This window comes from Rousettus aegyptiacus, unplaced genomic scaffold, assembly GCF_014176215.1.
Source record: "Rousettus aegyptiacus isolate mRouAeg1 unplaced genomic scaffold, mRouAeg1.p scaffold_m13_p_1, whole genome shotgun sequence".
Lineage (NCBI taxonomy): Eukaryota > Metazoa > Chordata > Mammalia > Chiroptera > Pteropodidae > Rousettus > Rousettus aegyptiacus.
In genome coordinates, this window is record NW_023416284.1 from 79,871,382 (window position 1) to 79,894,599 (window position 23,218).

At 38.6% G+C, this 23,218-nt stretch overlaps 1 protein-coding gene and 1 pseudogene across 1 annotated transcript in view; both read right to left on the reverse strand.

Moving 5' to 3' along the window:
- BMP6 (bone morphogenetic protein 6) overlaps nt 1-23,218 on the reverse strand; it is a 149,494-nt gene that overhangs the window by 55,870 nt on the left and 70,406 nt on the right. The gene's annotated exons all lie outside the window — the stretch shown is intronic.
- LOC118605290 lies at nt 13,249-13,364 on the reverse strand (annotated as a pseudogene).

Here is a 23,218-nt window from a genome sequence, read left to right on the forward strand (position 1 = left end):
GGGGGGAAAAAAACCCCACTAAATTCAACAAATATTTACTAAACATCTGTTATATACAAGGCATGCTGATAAACCTTTGGGATTATCAGATCATCTATACAGTTCACATTTGCCCATAAAATAATTTTAAAGGTCATTAGTGGGCTTTTAAAGATAATACAGATATACTATCTTGCTATTTAATTAGATATTGAGTTAAGGCTTCTCCTACCCCTCCATGTCCTTGAAATAAATTAAAAGATTACACAATGATAACTTACTTATTTCCACCCTCTATTGTTTTCCAGTCAGAAAGGATTGATAAATATCTACGGTCAAAAGTGGATTTGATAGAGGAAAAGGGAGTCTTATAGCAGCTGTATCACTTCTTAGAAGACTCACAATGGCCACAAGGCGAAGGTACCAAGCTAAAGGAAGACTCTTGCTCACTGACTTTTGCTCAAAGTGTTCTGGAAATAGCACCAGATCATTCAGTCAGGAGGCCTGGATCTGCCTTTAACTGAAAACATCGTTATTATATCACCTATTGAAATCTTCCTCTGAGCCTAGAGTCCTTCTTGACTCCTCTCCGTCTCTCATATTTGCCTCTAAGACACCAGCAAATCCTGCCATCAATATCTAACAGAATCCATCAGCTCACTACCTCCATAGCTACCATCTGTTATCTGAACAACTGTGGTAGCTGCCTAACGTCTTTCTGATTCCACTTTGCTCCTACAGCCTGCTCTCTACACAGCATCCACAATGATTCTTATAAAATATCAATCAGATGATGTCAACCCCAGTTGTAACTCTCTGATGTCTTATCTCTCAGAGCAAAAACCTTTTCAGAATATAACTCCAAATCCTTAGGGTGATACACAGAGCCCTGATTTATTCCCTCCCTGGCTTGCTCTCTGACCTCATTTCATACCACTGAAGAAGTTTTTCAGCAGGACAATTCTATGAACTCGCAAGCATCCACCGGCCACAGGAACTTTGCACTTGCTGCTTCCTCAGCAGGGATGCCCTGACCCTGACAACTGTATAATTTACTCTCTCATTTTTCACATCTGCCTGCTCAAATGCCATCTGCTTGGAGAGGCATTCCCTGACCGCCTAGCTAACAGTACATCAGGTTACTTTCTATCCCCATGAAATGCATTTTATTGATCTCTGAATTTGTCACCACCTGACTTTATACTGAATTTGTTAATTTATTGTCTGCCTCCATCACTAACATGCATGCTTCATCAGTGCAAGAAGTTTATGTTGTACATTTTTAAATCCTTTGTGCCTAGAGCTGTGAACATGGTTGAAAGGTAATAATAATTCTTCTGCCTCATAGAGCTGTTTAGTGCTTAAATAAGATAATATATGTGGGAGCATTTTGGAAAGTGTAAAGTGAACTACTCTACAAGTGAAAAGCATTACACATTTCTTTTTGCCCACCTGCCTTGGAACAAAGCAGAGTCAATAGCTCAACCAGCTTTGCCCCCTACAAGCAAGCTGCACAGATTCCCAGGGAAACGTAGTTAGCAGCACACTGTAGTGGTAACTGCAAACCCTCAAGTTCAAACTTTTCAGTGGAAAACAGAGAATCAGGGAGAATATAGGATAGAAAGACTTAGAGAACTAAATGTCCTAAATAATGTTGAACAGGCCTGCAGTAATATGCAAGTTCAATATTCAGAAACTTTAAAATGAATAAAGGCCAGAAAAAAGGAGGAAACATATTCCCTGGAACGAACACACACAGCACTGATCCCGCTATGGCCCTGAGGGCTCACTGTGGTTTCCACAACTAAATGGCCTGCAGGAACTAGTTGCTATGGCTTAAGATTCCAGCACATCAAAAACGTTCTGAATGCTGGCACTGCTGACTTCTGGAACTTGGGCTTTTCAAAGTCACACCACTCTTTGGGTAATTTGTCCCGTTCTGCTTCATTTTGTCCAGCTGCTCCCAGAGGAGTGGTAACAATTAGGAGAGAGAATCTAAAAGGTGTGAGGAAAAAAAGAACATGGGGGGTTGATAGGGCGGGAAGAAGAAGGGGTGAACTGGGGACCTCAGAATGGGGTGGGCCTGATGGATAGGAAGGTGTTTCCACACATGCCCCAGGAGGAAAATAAATCCAACAAAAATATCTCAGTGAGCAGCCAGATGACCTTGTGCCAGATAAGGCAGCGGAACCTGGGCTCCAGGTACTAGGAGGTCGTAGGGATGAGAAGGAAAGCTTCAGGGACCTGATTGAACACACTCAGTAAACACTGCACAAAGCAGACAGAGGAAGGAAATCCCCACCTGTTTCTGCAGCCTGCCCGCCATGTCAAATGCCAGGGTCCCCTTATAGAGTCCTTTGTACAGTCAGAAAAAAATGCAGCCAGTCCCTGGTTGCACAGAGTGAAGGAAGTGTGGGGAGTTGGAAGCCATAACCTTACGCCCTGTGTTAGGTTAAATCTCTTTCCCAGCAACTCTTCACTCTCAGATTCCAAACAGCCACAGGCACTTTGCAAGATCCCTTTTTAACGCCCTACTGTAGAATATTCTTAGAAAGTAGAGAACATCCTGCTTAAATTTAAGACTACATTGAATATTGGCTATACACCAGATACCTTGCAAAGTGATATATACACACTGTTTTATTTCATCTCCTTAATACCCGCATGTGGTAGTTACCATTACAATAACCACTGCATGTTTGGGGAAATAGACTCTCAAAGGGAAAAGAAAGTAACCTACTCAAGGTCATGTGATTGATCAAGGCAGAACTGAGACATTACCCCAAAATCCATACAGTAATCATTACACCATAGTGCTTCCAAGTAGCTATGAGGGAGGTTCTGAGAACACAGATGGCAGAAGAGTTGACTCAAGGCTCGACAGTCTCAATGGTCACAATGCAAGAACCCTAGACCCAAATTTGAGTTCTCTCACTCAGACTAGAAGCCAGTGCTCAGGTGGAGATGGGGAAGTCAGAGAACAGGGGCCCAAACCTCACAGATCATGGCTTCAACAGCCAGCCATGTCTAACAGCCAGATGTGGACGGAAGTGCAAGGTAGAGAGTTCCAGAAAGCCTGAGTATCCTACTGATCTCAAGAATGTTGAGACTACCCTGGAAAAACAGCCCAAAACAGGCAGAATTATGTTCAATGGGACAAAGGTCCTAGGGGAAATTAAAGATGAAGAATGAGCAATTTAATGACTAGGGAAATGGGATCTTGCCTTTCCCCTAGGGCTACCTTCCCTGCCTCAGGGAATGAGCAGATGGGTCAGGTTCTGGCAACTGTCCTCCACCCGACTCCTTTCAAGAACACAGGTGCTCATGATGCTTACTGTGACCAGGCCATGAAGTAACCGCAGAGCTGGGAAAGCTCCAAGATACAGCTTTTGGTGGGGAAAGTAGGGGCCACATGCAGCAAAAAGAGCCAAAGTATACAGTCATCAGCAAGTCTTGGGACTGAAAAAAACACTTTTCTGAGAGCTTCTGAATTTCCAAAGCTACTGCAAACTCTCTTGGGTTTGAATTTATCATCTAGAGGTAAGAGCTTTAGTCTTGCATTAGTAATGCTGCAATACCCAAAGCGATCTTAATAATAAAAAAGAACAAACCTGAATTGTATGTTTGGAAGTTGCTAAGAGAATAGATCTTAAAGCTCTCATTATAAGAAGGAAGTTTTTGTAACTGTGTGTGGTGATGGATGTTAACTAGACTTACTGTGGTGATCATTTCACAATTTATACAGATATCAAATCATCATGTTATATAACTGAAACTAATGTTATGTCCATTATATCTCAATTTTTTAAAAGAAATTTAAAATCCAAATCCTTAAAAAGTATCTATTTATAAAACTATGCATTATATACCATTTATGTGCATGCACATATCTTAAAACATACATGCATACACTTTCTAAAAGACAAAGGATATATAACAAAATTCTAGTTAGCTGAGATGATAAAAGGATTATGGATACTTTCTATTTTCTTATTTTTGGTTATCTTCATTTATAAATTATTCACAACATATTCTATTTATAATAAAAATCCATTATATTACTTAAAATAATTTAAAAGTACATCACTTAAGTAGACTACAGATGTCCCCAATTTCACCAACTTTTTACTTTTCAAAGAAGTTGTTAAATATTTTCCAATAACCAGAAACATAGTTGGAATGTCTCTTTCCATCTGATAAAAAGATTATTCTCTGTAGTTCAATTAATGGTGACTGCTACCGGAAAAAAAAAAAATGCAGCTTCTGTTTCTGGTTGAAAATCATGATATTACCTCAACTCCAGCTGGAAGATGGAAAAAGAACATTTAGGATCGAAAGACCATTTTTATTTACCTGCTAAGTTTTGGATGAATATTGTAGCTAGAAAAAAATTGAATACAACTAAAACAGATTTCCAGACCAGATCCTTGGATTGTCCCCATGGTTGGGCTCATTTTGGTCTGGTAACATTGCTGAGACCTCCTCAGTGGGGCCTAGGTGTCAACACCGCAGCCCCGTCCCCAGTCCTCTTTCTACCTTTCTCTCCTCTACTTTCTTTCCCTTTTTCGCTTTTCTCTCTGCCTATTAAGTTTGCCAAATTCAAGTTAAAGAACTGCTAGACCTCTAGATCTGATGTTAAAAATAGTGTTGTTAGGCATGCGATCCCTAAAACATAAATAGCACATAAAAAGAGCACATAAATCGACCTGGATGAACTCCAGCCATCTAACAGATCGATGACATGGACAATGAAATAGGTATGCAATTATACCAGGTCTGAATTTCATCTGGATCATTCTCTCCAGCTAGATCTTAAGGATGAATCTTTAAATAAGATGTACAGTGACCATCCATGCTGGTTTGCACAAGACTGAGGGATTTCCCAGGACACAGGCCTTTTAGTGCTAAAATTAGATAGTCCCAGGCAAACTAGGATGAGTTGGTCATCCTACTGCCATAGGACATCTAACTTTAATAAAACCTCCGACTCCAGAAGATGCTCAGATTAGAGATCACACATGTACACAAGTACATGCATGCACACGCGCACTCACACACTCAAGTCACACATAGTCACTAGGTAGGTACACAAACATAAAAAACAGAGAGAATCATGCAAACACGCTTACATATGTGCCTGGTCACAGCTGGTTCCTTTCTTTCCCTCATTTTATTCTCCAGCTAATTCTCACAATTCACCTTGTCATTCTGGATGATGTTTCTCCCCCTAATTACTCATGTTCTCACATCTTTCACCTGGTCGGACATGGGATATCCCTCTCTGCAATCTGAGAAGAACATCTTGCCAATTTCATGTTTTTATGTTTTTATAAAATATAATCACCAGCTCATTAAAAGGATTTCCTTTCCCCAGATCATGATGGACTTTTCTTTTTTTCAATATAATTAACACATCTACAAAAAACCTCTGACCCAGGTGGACTCTGAGAACTGTATGTAGTGTGGTCCTGAAAATCATGAGCAGCTGCACCCCTATTCGCTTGAGAACAGGGAATATGGAACAGGGCTCCAGGCCCCCAGACCCTGGTTGAGGCATTCTCACGTGAAGAGAGAGTCAGTCCTCTGGCTCTGTGTGACTGTAACCAAGCCCGCTAGAAGCACTTGGGTGCTGGCTGTGATTAGTGTTTAATTGTACAGTGTTTGTCTACATGAAAGGAAACCTCTTAAAGCACTAGGCCACAATAAAGTACTTGCTCCAGTTGTCTATATTGACTGTGCAACGTTCATAAAGATGCTAGTTACCGCCTACAGCTGCTAGCAAATTGGAGGGGAAAAACTTTCCAAATCACAATCAGAAGTGTTGAAATATTCCACAAGTGATGGTAGTGAGTTAAATAATATGATCCTACAAAGAATATTAAAGGTTCTAAAATCTTTTCTATTTTTTTCCTGAAGTCCCTCCAGCCAAATGTAAATGTTCCAAAACTACAAAGTGAACATGCCACTCTGGTGTTACATGCAAAAGAAATGTTTCAGAATGCTTTTTCACACTGAGATTAGGAAATGTGAAAAGCTTCCCTGGCTCAACTGTATATGTATTTTTTTATTTTTGACTTACTGCAATTCTTAGTATTTTGGAAATTTTCAGAAAAATTAGCAGAACAAAAACAGTCTAAGCCATGGATTTGGTCTATTTTATGCTTTTTAAAATTTTTTTTCAAGAAAACAATCCAATTATAAATGTCCTTATAAAAAAAGCAATGTGTGGGCATGGAGACACAATCTAAATGTATTCACCTGTTAGATCCACAACAGGTGGCAGAGTAATACTAGGCAAACAGCCTGACATTTGGGACCTCCATTTCTTCACTTTGCGACATGAGGTGGCTGTACAAGATGATTCCAAAGCCCATTCATTCCAACACTACATTTCCATCATTACAGGAGGTGTTTGGCATAATATAGCATAATATAATATTTTAGTCAGCTGAAAGTTCAATTAAATTTTTTAAAACACTTTTAATTCGGCTTTAAAACATTAGGCAGTTTTCTGCCTTAATAAACATATAAACACATCATTCCTTAATGACTGAGTTTCCTGCAGAAGATCAGCATTAACGTCCACTGAAAAAAGAAGTTGTAAGGAAATGGTGTCTTCTAGCTGAAAGAGCCTTGAAAACCAGAAAACCTGAGGATCACAGCATATGCTCGTGCTCTCTCTCGCGCGCGCGCGCGCTCTCTCTCTCTCTCTCTCTCTCTCTCTCTCTCTCACACACACACACACACACACACACTCAAATGAGCTCATTAACACATATAAAAACACTGCAAATTTTAAAGTTCAGAGGCAAGCATTATTTTCAAATTAGAGGAAATCCCGGATTGGCCAAGGACCTACCTAAAAGTTATTTACTCCAGAGTGAAAAGTTGGTTTCTCCAGAATGAAAATAATGATGAGGATATGAGGGCCTAAATCTTGATTCCCCATTATTTTCGAGTTTGTCTCTTTGTTCTCTAAGTACAGTTCAGAATAATACAACCAACCCTGGTTTACTGAAGGATCCGATTTTAATCATTGAAATATTACCATAATAAAAAGATCAATCAGCTAATAAGTGGTATTAGATGTAGTGGAGCAATAATTTTTTGTTTATATAGCATTCATATAGTATTTTCCCTTACCATCATAGGGGATTTTCTTTTTTTAACCTAATATATAATTCCTATAGGGAAACTTGACACAAACAGAAAAAAGCAAAACCAAAAACAACCACCATGCAAAAAAATGAACTATACTCTGATGTGCTAGTACACTTTAATCAAGTTGAACTAGTCCTCAGGGTTTGGTCTAAAACGAGAGTCAGCATGAACAGAAAATATAATCATGGATGAGACTTTAACTGAAAGACATTCCACTGGGAGGGATTCTCTCAAATTTTGCTTTAACATCATCTCCCTGGTAACATCATTACCATTGCTGAATGTATTAACACTTTCCTAATTGTGAATTTTACTTTGACCAGAATTGAAAATCATACCAATGGAAAATGCATGGGTTTTGTAGTCAGACAGATCTGGGTTTAAATTCAGCTCTATCACTCACTAGTTAGTGTGGACTTTTAGAGCTATTTGACTTTTGAGTTGCTTACTTACCTTTAAAATGAGCAGAACATCTATTCTGTGGATAATTGAATTAAAGGTAAAAGGACACAGGAATTATACCAATGTAAATGTCATTCTCTTCCCTCACCTCTTCTACTTCTTTCTCTCTTTTCCCACTCTTTCTACACATTTTCTCAATTTCTTTGTCAGGAAAACATACACACAAACCTCTCCAGCAATTTTCCATCCTACTAACTGATGGCTTTCAACCTAGAGGGCAGGACATCCTTAGATCCTCATGGTAGGAGACATTATAACATAAAAGCACAATCCCATCCTGAAGTGCCACAACGACTGTAACCATTTGCCAGCAAGCACGGCTTAAGACATATCAATACACAAACGATTAGTAAAATGTCCCTTGCCAAGTACTCAGTTTCCGGCCAGAACTACTAATTCTACGCTACTATGTTCTATTTCCTCTCATTCTATTTTTGAATAAATGGGTTGTATTACAAAGTCCAACAACTGGAGAAAAAGGAAACTGTTAATACTAAGCACATCTTTGCTGTTAAATGCTCATTGTTAATTATAATAGGAATGAAGTAAGCCATTTTCCTCCATTTTTAAAGACCTTATTATAGTGTATAATTTGTTTTAAAATTTTTTAAGTTAACTTATAATTCAACTATGTGATCCTTCTATAATCACTTTAACCTCAAGTGTTTTCATTATAATGTATTTTTAACCAAGATTATGGCATTGCTATTGCCGCCATTAATTTTTAGCAGCAAAAGTAATAATAGCTACTACTTATAGAACATTTATTGTGTGCCAAGCAATGATGGGCTCTTCATAAATAACTAATTCATTTTTTTTGCAACTTCCAATATTATCCACATTTACTGATGAGAAACTTGTCTTAATTCCTAAAGCTTATCGATGTCAGAGCTAGGATTCCAGCCCAGATATTTTTATTGCAAAGTACATGCTCTTAACCACCCTGCTATTCTGCATGTATACAGGTAGCTACCACACATCCAAAAATATCTCCACATTCATCAGTTCATCAGAGTTTCAGTGCCATAGAACTTCGTGGAGGTCTGGAGTGCACAGCTTCCAGGAAGCATTTGAATACATTGCCTGGCAAGAGAAACCAAGGCTGATACCTTGATTAAATACTGGGAGTTCTTGGGCTTATCCTGAGAAGACCCCAGAAAGGGAAGAACAGTCTTGCAACAGGTGACTTAAAAGCCTGGCATCACATAATTTGAATATTTTTAGAACATTTAGATAGGCTCATGACAACCCCCAAACAGGTCAACAGACACTCATTAGTTATTGCCAGCTGAGGAAACCAAAGCTTAAAGAGATCAAGCACATCTTTGCTTTAGGGACAGACTAGGCCTTCTGACCCTCAGATCACAATACTTCTCCCAAGGCCTGAAGAAAGAGTGTGTCTATGGCCATACTTAACCCTGAACACATGCAATCTTATCTGATCTTAGAAGTTAAGTAGGGTCGGGCCTGGTTAGTAACTGGGTGGAAGAAAGAGTGAGATATAGAGAGGGGAAGAGAAAGGTAAAGAATTTAGAGATAGTGATAAGTATAAGGTTAAGAGGATACGTGTGCCTTATGTGAAAGAATAAAAAATCCTGAAATAAAACTAAAGAATAGCAGAAGCTAGTGAACAACAGAAAGACAGAAATGAGGAATACAATAAATACCTTAAGGATGAAGAAAACTTAAGAGAGGTTTTGATGTTTGGTTGTGGTGGGGCAAATTCCTAAAATGATCTCTAAGACTTCTTGCCCTAATACCTAGGACTGTCAATAAGATGAGATATAATGCCATGATTATTTTATATTACATGGTAAAGAGGATACTGCAGATGTAATTAAGGTTACTAATCAGTTGACTTACAGTTAATCAAGGTGGGGATTATCTACGTGGGCCTAATCGAATCCCAGGAGTCCTTTAAAAGTAAATTTTCTCCAGCTAGTGGCAGAAAAAGAAATCAGAGTTTCCAGGCATGATGTACTATTGCTGGCTCTGAAGATGAAGATCACCTGTTGAGGAATGTAGATGGCTTCTAGAATTGAGGGTAATCCTGGCTGACAGTCAGCAAGAAAATGGGAACCTGAGTCCTACAACCACAAGGAACCGAATTCTTACAAAAACCTGATAAACTTCAAGGTAGATTCTTCTCCAGAGCTTTCAGATAAGAGGACAGTTTGGCCAATATCTTGATTTCAGACTTGTGAGATCCTTAGTAGACCACTCAGCCAAGCCCCCCATACTTCTGATCTATAGAACAGCGAATGAACAAATGAATGTTGTTTTAAGCCTATAAGTTTGTGATAATTTGGCATGTAGCAATAAAAAATTTATACGCTGGGGACCTGGATTCAAATCTTAGCTCTGTCCTGCCATCAATTTGTGATCCTGGGTGTTTCTTAATTTTTTGTTTCTCCATCTGTAAATGGAGATAATAACTCACGGCCCAGAAAGTCAATGGGAGGATTGAATTAGTTATGCTGGTCCTGGGACCAAGAAGCTACCTGTTACTTCTAAGACTCAGAATAGCTGGGTTCTCCCCAACTGGCCACCAGGTGGAGCCACCAAACAAAAACAGCTCGGTTTTCATTTTGAATCCTTGGCTGGAATAAAGAAAAGGAAACAGCAGAGGCAAAAGAAGTGAAGAGTCATCCTTTGGCTGGCTACTTAGACATGCCACTGTTTACAACACAGGTGTTCAGAATCAAGGGCGTTCCAAAGATAAATCACGGAGGGACCCTATAGAATATCTGTAGGCATTTAAAAATGTTTTATGTAATGATTGACTTCGAATCCATGTCATTCCAAATGTATTTAAGGCAGTTTACAAAATATAATCAGACAGCGAGGTAAAATAAGTGAGAGAACTAGGTTAGACAAAAGAAAATGAACCAGGAATATACAAACTGTGGCATTTAAGATCTTTCAGCTATGCCGAGGATGACTTTTGACCTTTCCAGACATCAAGAAAATAAAGATACAGAGCCAGTTACTCTATTCACAGAGAAAAGTTGCTCAGAAAAAGCCTAGACCTAGCAGAGAATTCTCATGCAAGTCCTCGCAAAAAGGACACCATGTTATATTGTGAAAGAGGAGTTGAAAATACATTGCATTTATATTTCTTTATCAATGTTTTTCTGTCTTTTGTAATTTTTTTACCTTTTGTCCTTTCTTCTGCATATTTTTAAGTTGATTTTAGTATTTTTCTTCATGATGTGTATGGGTTTGTTATATAATAAGAATAGCTTTTTGTCATATTGTCTATCATATTTGCAACAATTATACCACAAGGTTAATATCGTGAATGCATTTACTTTTTGTTTCAAGTTTATTTAATTTGTGTTTGTATTCTGACATAAGTGAGTTTAAAATTTTTATGTCTAATATATAGGTATATATTTTTTTATATATGTGTGTGAGGAATGTATATATGTATAATATATACACATGTGCTATAAAATCTCCTATTACTTTATAGCTAGAATGTATTGATCCATCTAGAAACCAGTTACATAATCACCTTTATTTTCTTCCATTTTGTAATGGTGCCTAAACATTACTGAATTTTAAAATGCATTTGAGGTTTATAGGAACTGTAATGGATAGTGTTCTTTAAGCAAATACAAGGAAACTTTTCCTAAGATTGAAAGTTTAAAATGGATACCTATTATCTGGAACGAATTCACTATCAGTCCCGAGAACAAGCAAACAGATTCACTTATTATTTCCTCTCCCTAAGGTCCTTCCATTTTCTCAATCCAATTATAACACAGCTCTATCAAAGTATATAAAATCTACCAAGCCTTGATCTAACTCAACCCTAACCCAGAATGACAAAATCAATGTTGAATTTGGAATTGCAGGCTTTGGTTCTCTACCCCCACCCTCTTTTCTCCATTTGAACACCTGCCTATATTGACACAAAGCTCAGCAGAGGCACTACCCTGTTCTCTTATAACCATTTGCAGAGCAGTAATTTTCATATACACATTCCTTACTTAGTTAAGAATGCTAGTTTAAAAACAAAAATGTAAATATTTTCATCACTCAGGACTTTTATTGCCCGAAGAGAAAATTAGGTGCTTCCATTACAGAAGTTATCTGTAAAAGAGTTCTCACCTCTGTGAGAGTTTAACTGGAAAAGTTTAACCAAGGGATGAGAACCCATATGAATTTAATAAAGGGGGTAAAGATGTTAGAGAGACAATGAGGAAGCCTGGAATCAATTAGGTCAAATTATACCCTGTGTTACATGTGCAGAACTCCTGTTACAGTCAAATGCAAGAGCAGAAAAGAATATACTACCCTGAACTTAGACCCTATTTCAGAACACAGAGTGCTTTATAAACAAAGTCTCCTTAATCAAGTTGTTTCAGTTAGAGAGTAGGTCAGAAACTGCCAGCTGAAAAAGCTTCTCCCTAGGGGATGTACATTTGCCCTAACAGGGGGTCCGTTCCCATGGCAACTAGTTACCAGGCCAACAGTTATCCCTACAAATCAGACCTTCCTCCCAAATATTCTTTCCCACTTCCCCTTCCACCATTGATTTCTTCCTCCTGTCATTGTATCCGTCAAGCAAGTGTTTCCCACTCCATGATCAGCCAGATAGCCTAAATCTTGGCCCCTGTAGGTTTCCATACCCCACTGACTCTTGCTCTTAGAGGAGCTAGGAATCCTGAGCACCTAGAAGGGAATGTCCTGAATTTCTAGGGACAGGCACAAGTCAGGTGGGGATGGGGGGAGATCTGTTCACTCAAGAATCATTGCTACAATAACTGAGGATGGTGGCCTGGCAAGGTGTCTAGAACCTGTGATATAATGACAGGTGGGTGCCTTCTCAAGGAGATAGCATGTTTACATACTGACCTTTAACCTTGTTTAGCATGAATCTCATAAGTTTCTAAATGCGACTCTTTAGTCCCTAAGTGTGAGCTGCCCTGAAGTAACAGTGCACTTTTCAGGCTCTTGACATGGCATTTTCCAATCACGAAAAAAGATATATGAAAGCAGAGAGCTACATATCAGACCCAGGGTTTCTAAGTACTACTGTGGCTGGTTTGGAATTCCAGTCCAAGAAGACTCCATACATTGCTGTCCCCACAGGAACACATTGAAAAGACATTCATCTCAAAGCCCCTGTCCCCAAGAATCAGTATTGGCCTAGGTAGCAGAGAGGCAAAGCGATAAGTGCGTCTCTCACACACTGAGATTTCCCTTCTCTCAAGAACGAATGTATTTTAACATTTTATAAATACCTTTACTAAACTATGAGTGAACTATTAAGTTTAATGAATCCTTCAGAAAATAATCTTCCTAACAAATCCTCTGGTTAATTTTCACACTTCATAAGCTTCCAGTTTGTAGCATTCAAGGAAGAGAGATCTAAGACAAGTATAAATACTGTGAGCTACTCAAGGACAGGGACTTTCAATTTCTTCTTGTTTCAGCCACTGAATCTAGTTCCAGTGGCTGGAACCAAGTCAGTGCCTTAAGGAGAGTTTGGTACAAGCAAAGCATTCACCTCAGGGAAGCAACATGGCCCCTGGGCTCTGCTCTTCCACCAGATGCCTTTGCAGGCTTGGCACCACCACTTTACCCCGCTTACCAGGCCTCAGAGTGCTTGTCTGCAAATTTACAATTTTTTTTTAATGCCTACAGTACCTGGTCTTCCTAGGCGGTCTCCCATCCAAGTAGTAACCAGGCCCGACCCTACTTAGCTTCCGAGATCAGACATCGGGCTTGTTCAGGGTGGCATGGCCAAAGACCATGGACCATGGCTCCACTGGGGCATGAACCAAGGAACTTCTGCATGTAAAACAGACGTGCTAACTGCTACACTATGGAATTACGTTCAAATTTAGGATACTGAACTGGATTTTCTCAAATTCCCTTTGCAGCTTTAAGAATTCCAGGATGCTATGTAGCTGCTTTTTTTAAACGTGGGGGATAACACAACTTGAGTAGCACCATTTTGCTATTTATGTATAAAATGAATTACCAAGCATGAAGAAAAAGGTTAATTCTTCGGTGAGCTAAATAAATGTATATATTTTTCTATCAACACATACAATTAGCCAAGGAAGTTAGATAGAATTTTGAGAATTTGTAGATGGATATGTAAATGTGTGTGTGTGCGTGTGCGTGTGTGCGCGCGCGCGCGTGTGTGTGTGTGTGCGCGCGTGTGTGTGTATATGTATAAATGACTTTAAAACTTTGGGCTAAACTTACAGGTTTGCATATAGTAAGTAGTCGACACATATTTGCTCAATGAACAAATACATTAATAAGTGATCTCACAATGTAAGAGATTTTGAAGAAGTAACACAATAGATTTTTAATGATCAGATTCAGTTTTCCTACCTTTGATAAATGTTTTATTCCCTGGAAGACTTACTGAGTACAGTATAAATTCAAACACAATTGCACACTGTTCAATCACTGGGCTGTAAACCCTGAAAAACAACAAATAGCATCTGCAGTAATAACCATTTCAGTCTATTTTACAGAGTCTGAAGATTTCCAATGAATGGTGGTGGGTGGAATGTGGTTAATGGTCGGGAGTATCTCCTGGATTAAATGTTTTCTGGCATTTCTCAGAGGAGGAGAGCAGTTAGTCTGCATTTAATTTTTAAACCGCATTTCATCCCTTTCCGCCTCTACATAGCCACACACAGGGGAAAAAAATCCTGTTGCTCATGCTACGCATTCTTTTTTCAATTCTTCTGGGCTGTTCTTCCATTCTATTTAGAACAGCTAATCTTTCACAAAACCAAATTGAGTGCAAGAGACACATCTTGCACATCCCTAATTACACAAACATAAATGAGATTTGGACACTATTAACCCCTTAAACAACAGTTCTTTTCTGGCCATGGGCCAAAGGAAGTTTCCGGAAACATATGATATCTGTTTCCTACTCATTCTGAGTTTATTACAGGTTGCAAAAAACTATCAGAGTTCCACTTAAATATACTTAAGCCAATAGTTTTTAAAAGACGTTTAATTCATCACTTTTAAATCTTCATCAATGTAGACATTCAAAAGGATATATTTCTGTACCATACACCCATTAGAAGAAGCAGGGCCCTTGCCAAAGCCCTGTATTGGAAAGAGTTAGCTCTAAATTTTCCTTATGATCACAAGTGCTCAGGAGTCTCAAGGCTCAGAAGTGCTAGCCGGAAGTGGACACTTCTAATCACATTTTCCTGCTTGCTCTTTCAAGGTAAATAAAATCTGACAAGTTTGGTACCCGTTAGAAAGTAAAAGGGAAGGATTTTCAGGGACCATCCAAATCTTCCTTAGATCTTCCACATCCCAAGAATAAATGCAATGTTTAAAATGGGCAATTCAGAACTTGCAGCCTTGAGAAGTTAACTGCAGCACAGAAAGACCAGGCAATTGATCTTAATAAGTTTGCAATGTTCCCCCTCTCCCCAGAGGCACTGAACAGTTTCTGATCAACGAAATGCGCATGATTAATAGGTCTGTTTCAGAAATACCTCTCTATCCATCTATCAGTAAATGTTCATATTTTACAGAAGTTCGTTTTCCACCAACCAAAAGCACAGCTGACTTGATTATAAGTGCAATCATTCCTTTATATGACACTTATTTTCATCTATTTTAAAAGACTTTAGATTAGTAACAAAAAAGAACTAGGATCATTCACTGGCATGCTAACATAGCAGGGCTGTATTACATGGTTGTCTTCAAGATATACCTGAAGTATGATGATGAAGGCGGTCCACTCTCAGGGTGGTTTGAGTGATCCTCTCCCTTTTGACTGCCTCTCCCCAGCTTCCGACATAGCAAGGGTTCTCAATCTTAGCATGCATCAGAATCATCTGGATCAGTTAAAGCACAAATTGCTGGGCCTCATCCCTAGAGTTTCTGATTTAGTCTCTGGGGTGGGGTCCAAAATGTGCATGTCTAACATGTTGCCGCGGGAAGCTGATCTTCTGATTTGTAGACCACACATTGAGAACCACTGCTACATGTGTATCAAAAGGGTGAAAATGCAACAGGAGATAACAAGGTTTCCTGTGGGACATTATTCTCTCCCCCAACTAGAATCATAAAGAGAGCATTACATAAGAGGATGGTTGCTGTTTTCTCTTTGTAAGAGAAAATGGAGAATTAACAAACTGAAGCAAGAGATGTTGAGATCAGATGCTTAGAGAGTTATTAAATATTGAAATGGGATGGCAGAAAGACAGTGAAATCCTCTTGTCAAGAAGTTAAGACTAGGAGCAACTTTTAATTCAATGGTATGATTTAAATTGGAGAGGCGGAATGTTAACCAATCCACTCCCATCTTATAATAGGTGAAGTTTTTCCTTTCCTACCTGCCTAAGCACACAAAATTGATCAGCCTCTTGATAAAGCATGACACTTTAATTCTAAACTACAATTTTCTTATTAAAATTATTGAGCAATCCAATCACAGTTTAATAAGATGGACTATTATGCGGAAAATATTAATTTCATTAGGATGTAAAATATTAAGAGTTGTCCAACCTAAAGAAAAAGATAACTAAGGCAAGGCCATACCAAAAGTTCCCTGCAGACTACTTTGATAGACTCCATTTATTTAAATGACTTGCTCTCTTACTTGTCAAGACCAGTAGAAATGTGTGTCCCTTAGAATCAGAGAAAAATATCAGGAGCCAAGGGAATGCATTTGTACAACCACAAATGTCATACATCTACAAGTCAAAAATCTGGGTAGAGGAAGGAAAGAAGTCACAATTTACAAATGAGAAAAGCTACATAAATTTTCAGAATGAGAACATAAAGGATTACGAAGATGTTTGCACACAGGGAAATCATCTGGTTAGCAATTCCAGAAATGGGACACAGGGAAGGTCATTTATAGATTGCCCATCCATGCTAAGGAATAGAAATCAATTTCATCAAACTGGGGAGATAACAATGTATTTATTTTCTTGTTTGAAGAACTTTCTCCCCACATGAGAGGAAGAGGGGTCAGTCCTCGGGGTGCTGAAAATCAGTCCAGAGAGCAGCACTTGTCTCATATTCCCTGGGCCTCTTGAGGGGCTGCCACCAAGTGGTTAACTTGGTGTGTTAAGCAGGCTTTGTAGAAAATGTGTTTGATGTTAATCTCCTAAGCATCCAACCACATTGCTGACCCCACAGATCAGAATGCAGCGACCCTATGTGTGGAAGACTACATTCTTTGCAAGCAGACACTTCACACTTCAACAGTAATGAGACTAAATGTGACTGTAGTCATGTGTCATTCCAGCTGGAGATAAACAGACTCAAATGTGCCTTCCATGATGACCTTGCTTAGTGTGGGAAGCCTCATTGGGACATTTTTCACATCGTGCAGTACTTAAGATTTCAATGGCCTTGTGACTTCTCTGCTAGAATATTTTATGATCTCTACTGACCCTCAAAATGCTCTCTGTGGGGTTTTATTTTGCCTTACATGGCCCTGCAAGTGCTCTTCTAAAACTGAAAAGCTCCTGAACCAAACAAATATTGATACTGTTTGTTTATTCCAGTTATAGTGAAATATGTGGTCGTTGATTCACATGCATCCCTGTCACTTGAAACTTCTACAAAACTCTAATGGGAATAGATCTGGTTTCCTTCCAGAGTATCTGATTTACCTATACAATTAAAATTCCATCTATCCTAAACCATCAAAATAAGACAGTAGGACAGACCTGGTTCTTTAAATGAACATGTCAGAGAACCATGAAGATAGTGGCATCTCAGTGCCTTGAATTAAAAAAAAAAAACAACACAAATTTCATTCTACTTTCTAAGATTACTGTGACCAAGATAATAATCTTGTATGTGTTGAATAGATACAGATCATTTCACATACCTGTGTGTCAGTGAGCAGCTTTGAAATCCAAAAGATAACATTTATAAACTCCACATCATGTAAGGTACAGACAATGAGCTCAGGGATTATTCTTGCCCCACTGGAGGGATGACAGATGAGATGACCAACAAAGCTCTTTTACACGGGAAAGGCTTAGGCAGGACTCCTGAACCTTTGCATTGTTCTTTGTCTACAGATCTGACTCTCTAGACCGAGGATAAAAAATTAAAACAGGCAAAGAAAATTTATAGCAGATCAACAACAGTATTATGTAAATAGCATTATATTTTGGACAATAAAAATGCTTTGAAGTTAATAATAATTTCCTTTCTATGAAAGATTTTATCACTCTTGTGTGACCTGGAAGTGAGTTTACAAGCATTAAGTTGATGCAGATAGGGCACAGAATTTCTGGGTAATGGCCATTTTTTTTTTATAAACTAAAAGTCCATCATAGAAAATAATGAAAAATAGTTTTTTAAATCTCCTAGTCCAATCATGAAATCATCTAATTTAAACCAATCCAGTACAGATGGTCGTCCACATATGTTTAATAGTAGTTGTAAGAATGCTTTCTCTCCCTGATAGTGTATAAATAACCTACTAATTTTCTTTGTGTTTAGAACAGAAGCTGCTTGAAGGAAAGGAGCACATCTTTATTTGTGCATTTTCCGAACCCAGCATAGTAACTGGCATGCTGGAAACACGGATGTTTTCCATTGAATGAATGAATGAATAGATTTTCAAATGCTGGAGACTTCCAGCATTACCCATATATCCTTGGGTTCTAAAATCTTTATCCTCATTGAAGTCCAGAATAAACGTGAAATTAATAATTTAAATAAAAGACTAGGGTAACTGGTCATGACAGTCATAGAGCTGTCTGAAAAATTCTGCCCTGACATTCACTATTAGAAGACCAGGATTTCTACTGAATAATAAAGAAAAAGAAAAAAGAAAAGAAAAAAAAGGAAAGGACTGTTGAAAAACAGTTTACATGGCAAGACGACTAGTGGCAAAAGGATGGTTTCTTTAAAAATCTGCAATATTTTAAGTGAGAATCATGAAAAAAGTAATCAGAAGTGAGAGTTAAAACCAAAAGAATGTTAATAATAACCCCTCTTTAGTTTTTCACTTATTTAAACCTCTGCTTTAATTTTCTGTTGCAGTGGCTGTTTTAGTTCGGGTTGCTGTAACAAAACTACCCTAGACTGGGGTGGCTTATAGACAACAGAAATTTACTTCTCACAGTTATGGAGGGAAATCCAAAGCCAAGACACACCAGCAGATTTGGTATCTGGTGAGAGCCTGCTTCCTGATTCATATAAGGTCATCTTTTCACTATCTCCCCACATAATGGAAGGAGGATGCAAGCTCTTTAGCAACTGTTACAAGGGCATTAATCCCATTCATGAGGGCTCCACCCAGGAGACTTCATCTAATCCTAATTACCTCCCAAAGTTCTCACTCCCTAATTACCATCACATTAGGATGTTCGGTTTCAACATATGAATTTTGTGAGGAAACAAGCAGTTGATTTATAACAATTGCTTTGCATTTAACTTGTAATAATCCTAAAGAGGAGATGCCAGTCCTTTAGGTCAGCATTTGGGCTCTCTACTAAACTGGTCACCCACCCCATTCTAGATATTTCCATCTCTTATAATGCTCCAATGGACGCCCTCAGATCTAGCTGGAATAAATTCCTTATTGTTTCCTGCACATTTTTTTTTCTCTCATTTATCATTTTAGATTCATTGTGGAACACCAACTTTACATGTCAGATAGTGTACTTAGGTTGGGATACAAAAAGGGGTATCATGTGTTTTCTCAGTTCAGGAGGAAAAAATGCACTTACTTTGATTACAATAGTACTTGGTAGACTGACTACCATATTTCATCCCATCTAAGATGCCACTGATTGTAAAACACAGCATTCATTTATACAACTGCTAAGTTAAAAGTACTACTAACTAAACTAGAACACACTGTCAACTGTTACATACAACCTAACTTCAGAGGTTAAAGGCGGGAGGAAAAAAGTATGCATCTTGAAATTAGTGAAATATAATAGTATTCATAAGTTACCAAGGGCTAGTGGAGAAGGGAGCTCATATTTGGGCTAGGGAAACTGTGAAAGAAAGGCACCGTGACAGGGATGCCATATGAACTGAGCCTTGAAGGGTGGTGAATTTTCTGGAGATGGAGGTAATGGCACGGTAGGAGAGGACAGGAAGTATAGGCTGATATTAGGTTGGAGCTTAATTTGCATAAAAGGAAGAAATGAAAGACAAGCTGAAGGACATCAAATACCAGTGGGAGGTCCCTGAGGATTTTTATGTAGTGTAGTAACTCACAGAGACCATTAATCTTATAATGGTATCTAAGATTACATCACAACCGTATTCAAATGCTTCTGTGGGTTCTAATTAGAACAAATCTAAACTCTTTTCCAAGAAATCCACAGTGCTGAATGATCTGGCTACTGCCTCTCTCTACATGTTAACCCGCCTTTCCCCCTCAACCACTAATCCCACCATACTTGAACCCACCTGAGGTGTTTGTACCTGCTGCTTCCTTTACATATGATCCTCTTCCTTGGCTCCTCACAAGGCAAATTTCCATCTTTTAGTTCTCCACACACCTCCTCAGATGTAGGGACCTGCCATGGCCAGCGCCATCCAAAGTCTGTTATTTTTTATTCAACCCTTTATATGCCTCTTTCCTAGCACCCATCATAGCTTGAGGCAATTTATTTACATTTTGTTCACTTGTTTTTAGTTTGTCTCCTTCCTTATAATGAAAGGTTCACCAGTGTAGGGACCATGTCTCTCTTCTATTGTATCTCAGCACCTAGCTGGGTCTAGCATAAAGCAAACACTCAAAGAATATCTGTTGAATGAATAAATGAATGCCTAGCCCATGTGTTCTCTAAGCCAGAATGTCAGATAGACCCCAGATCTACTCAGTCTCACCATTTGGAAAGAGGGCATTGTCTAAGAATATCTTCCTGGGATGAAGAACCACAACGATGCTTCATTATCAGATAACAATCCAAAAGAGAAGTCTCAGTTCCCTGAGACTTCTGCCACTGCCACCTCCATCTCCTCTTAGCAAACTGTTCAGAAGTACATGTTACCTATGGCTGCACTTTCTCTGCTAGTCAAGTGATTGCACCGTCCTTCCCCTAACCTGATGGGTGGTCTAACTCAAGCTTATCAAACAGTGTTTTAATTCAGCCATGTCACAAATGTAGGATCATGCTGAACACTGTGCCTATTCCATTCATTCTGACTACCATATGAAGAGCCCTTTGTTTGTGAATATTAACAACTCCTGGAACCCAGGGTTCAAGAAGATTAGCTATCAAGTCTATCCTTAGTCTCTGAATGGTGATCCATCATATGAATCGATTAACTGCAGTAGGACAGGGACATATCTATTTAATTCACTACCATATAGCTAGAACACAGAGGTACTCAATATTTGTTGATCGAGTGAATGAAAACTTCCAATAGGACATGCTTCCCATTGGGCTTAATCAAAATTTTCTTTTAAATTTAAAGTATCTAAACAATAGAGCTTTTTCTTTAATAACTGATGACAAAAAGAGATAAGCTGAATTAGGTAATAAATTAACTGGCTCACGTAAGGTTCTCAGTCAAACTGAACATCTCTTGAGCATTCCACCAAATGCCTTCTAAATGATCTATTGGCAGCTTCTCTGTATTCAAGAAGCTGATTGCGAATTTACCCTCTGGATCTCTGTCTGGTAAGGGCACTCCATATCTCCCTAACAGAAAGGGCCTTCTATAGATTTTGGAGCCGTACATATGTCTCTCTGACCTAGATCAAGTTAATCTTATCCATCAGTTATACAATAAAACCATATGCATCACATCTTGCTAGATATCAGTCAGTTGCTGCTTCTGCCAACCAGAAGCACATCCACTATGTCTGCTGTGTCTCCAGAGCCCACTCACTCATGAAAGACAACCTCCATGTCTAAGTTCTCCATAAACCTTGTGGAGCTACAGAAGGCGTCTGTATTCACACTGCATTCTGCAAGCTACTTGAACTCCCCACCCACACCAGTTTGGCACACATCTCCCAACTGGGAAGGAAAAGTGGAGGGAAAATATTTCCTCTTATACTACTCGATTATCTGTACAGACCTCTTCAGTCCCTGAGCTAGTTCATGAAACCACCTGAGATCACGGGAGATGCCAAGCCTGTGGGCGAAGCATGACTTGGCAGCATCCAATTGTCCCGAGCCTCGGGATTTGATCACTGTGGATCACAGAGCTCAGTGTTGACCAGAAGGAAATGATTTCCTGTTCACCTGGGTTTACACTTAAGGACATATTCAGATCCAGCCTGGCACAGTCTAGCACAAGCGTCAGTCGCTGCAGGTGCCTCTCTATCAAATTTCTCAGTGCGTCACTGCTCAACGATAAACAGCTGGGTTAAAGTCCAATGGTATCAGGTAATGCCAAACATAAGAGGACTGCTCTCCAAGAAAACAGTAAACAAAGCAGTTTGTATATTCTGCAAGAAAGTTTTTCAGAGGATATGGTTTGAATTAATAAATGCTCTATTAAAAAGTTAATGCTAAGCCACCAGAATAAAAGAATACTATTCAGTGTGGGAGGAATCATCAATTTAGAAATATTTTGCTTCATCATCTTTGCCTTCACTATTACATTCTAGAACACAGACACATTTCTTCTTCCAAATTAAGTGGCCAAATGAGAATAATATCAATTCTGAAAACCTACATAAAGCTCCCTCCAATCTGAGGCAAGCTGACACTTTTCCCTGAAACTAAAATAGACATGGTTAGGTTTGACCAGTTCAACTGATTACAGTCAAGGCCAAGGCCAAGGCCAAGGATGTGGCCCTCCTTTGATTTGTTTTATTTCGTGGTCACAATCTAAAGGCCTACTAACCAATTGAGGTAAAGAATCACTGGCATTAGAAAATGCATATTGAATGCAATTTTTTTAATTAACGAAGTTTTATTAAATCAATTTGAGAACTTATTTGTAAAATAGTCATTTGTATAAATACTTTCATTATGCTGCTAAACATGGAAATAAAATGGAACAATAAAGGAACCACAGAATAGCTAAATAAATATATAAATTTACCCCCAAGCCCTTAGTAAAAGAAAACTTCTTAAGTTAGTACCAAACCCTTAGAACTTAGTAAGAAGAGAACCAAGAGATCCCATCATCCAGATATGGTTAGACCTTGCTTCCAGGTGGGGGCAAGGGAGAGGAACAGAGGCAGAGCTTTTTCACAATATAAATAAATGTTAGAGATTTTGTGAGACATTTGGGCTATGGAGGCAAAGACCAACATGTGGGGAAATTTGAGATCAAACATAATATTTTATGGGTATTATTATCTACAAAGTTTTTCACTGGAATTATTTGACTCTATGAGATAATTTTTTAAGTCTGTATTTAAAAGCTCTCTCTCCTTAAGAGTTCAAAGAATGTTTATATTTATTATCTCATTTGTCTCAACTACTTACTGTGAGGTAGGAAAGATAAGGATTATCCTATTTTATAGCCTTTATCTGAGATAAAGTATAGCAGTCAATGTGACAGATTTGGAGGTGGTCATGTGAGGAGGGATGAAATCATACAGTAAGGTGGCAATTTTTAGAAAACACACACACACTCCTTTTATTGTAATAACACTCATCTCTTTAGACTAGGATAAGAGACACTGATAAAGATAGTATAAACAACAGGA